Source organism: Silene latifolia, chromosome 7, assembly GCF_048544455.1.
Source record: "Silene latifolia isolate original U9 population chromosome 7, ASM4854445v1, whole genome shotgun sequence".
Lineage (NCBI taxonomy): Eukaryota > Viridiplantae > Streptophyta > Magnoliopsida > Caryophyllales > Caryophyllaceae > Silene > Silene latifolia.
This window is the reverse complement of record NC_133532.1, coordinates 100,476,161-100,477,816: the sequence shown is the minus strand read 5'-3', so window position 1 is coordinate 100,477,816 and position 1,656 is coordinate 100,476,161.

The window sequence follows — 1,656 nt, the reverse complement described above, 5'->3', positions numbered from 1 at the left end:
TGTTTTGGGAGTAAATGTTTTGTACATAATAACGGTAAAAACCGTTTGAGTAAATTCGACCCTAGGAGTGATGAGGCGATTTTTATAGGATACTCAGATCATAGCAAGGCTTACAAAGTATTCAATAAGAGAACTCTCTGTATTGAAGAAAGTGTCCACGTTATCTTTGATGAAGATAACATGTTCGATAAGCCTTTACAGGATGAGGAAGAAGACTTGGATGAACCCGACTTTCGTCTTTCAAGAGACGATCCCCCGGATCTGGAATTAGAGGATAATGAAATTGAGGGAATAAACGATGAACTCGATCGTTCCTCAAAAGACAAAAAGGAGAAGGACAAAGTTATAGTTGATGATACTATAACATCGACTCAAAATAAGAACTCCCAAACCAATGTTATAGATGATGTTACTGTAACATTAAATCCAAATCAAAGTGGAGAGCCCGAGGTTATAATCGGCTCAAATACAACACCCGGATTGGATTCAGGGGGAACTTCCTCTAATTCCGAACCAAATGAAGTCGGGACAAGCTCAAATAACGATGGCGAACCAAGCACTTCAACGAAGTGGAAATACAAGAATTCACACCCCATGGATAATATTCTTGGAAATATTAAGAAGGGTGTTCAAACAAGACGTTCCTTAAACAACTGCTCCTTCTACTCTTTTCTGTCCATGATCGAACCAAAGAACATCAATGAAGCTCTTGCTGAATCAGATTGGATTGTCGCTATGCAAGAAGAGCTACAACGATTCGAAAAAGAAATAAGGTTTGGCATTTAGTTCCTAGACCAAAAGATCGAAGTCATTGGAACTCGGTGGGTCTTGAGAACAAATTAGATGATGCCGGAGTCATTGTCAGAAACAAGGCAAGATTGGTGGTCCAAGGATATAATCAACAAGAAGGAATAGATTATGACGAGACCTTCGCACCTGTTGCTCGTCTTGAAGCTATTAGACTTCTGATTGCATTCGCCGCACACAAAGGAATGAAGCTCTTCCAGATGGATGTCAAGACAGCATTCTTGAACGGTTATCTACAAGAAGAAGTCTTCGTTGAACAACCCCCTGGTTTTAAGATTATCAAATTTGAGGATCACGTGTTCAAATTGGATAAAGCCCTATACGGATTGAAGCAAGCACCTAGGGCTTGGTACGACAGATTATCTAAGTTTCCACTTGACAGTGGATTTAGTAGAGGATCCGTCGACAAAACCCTATTTCTAAAAACTGAGGGCTCTGACCTTTTGGTTGTCCAAATATACGTCGATGATATTATCTTTGGATCGACCAACCGAAGCCTATGCAAATACTTTTCTGAGTTGATGACTTCCGAGTTCGAGATGAGTATGATGGGAGAATTGAAATTCTTCCTAGGTCTGCAGACAATGCATACAGATGATGAAGGCATTAAGATCCATCAACAGAAATATATCAAAGAGTTGATTCGGAAATTCGGGATGGAAAATTCACACGCCATGCCTACTCCAATGGTCGAGAACAAGAAATTGACATTGGATGAAAACGGTAAATCAGTTGATGAAACTACTTACCGCGGGATGATTGGGTCACTGTTATATTTGACCGCAAGTAGACGCGATATTATGTTTAGCGTATGCGTTTGTGCGAGATATCAATCGTCTCCCAAAGAAT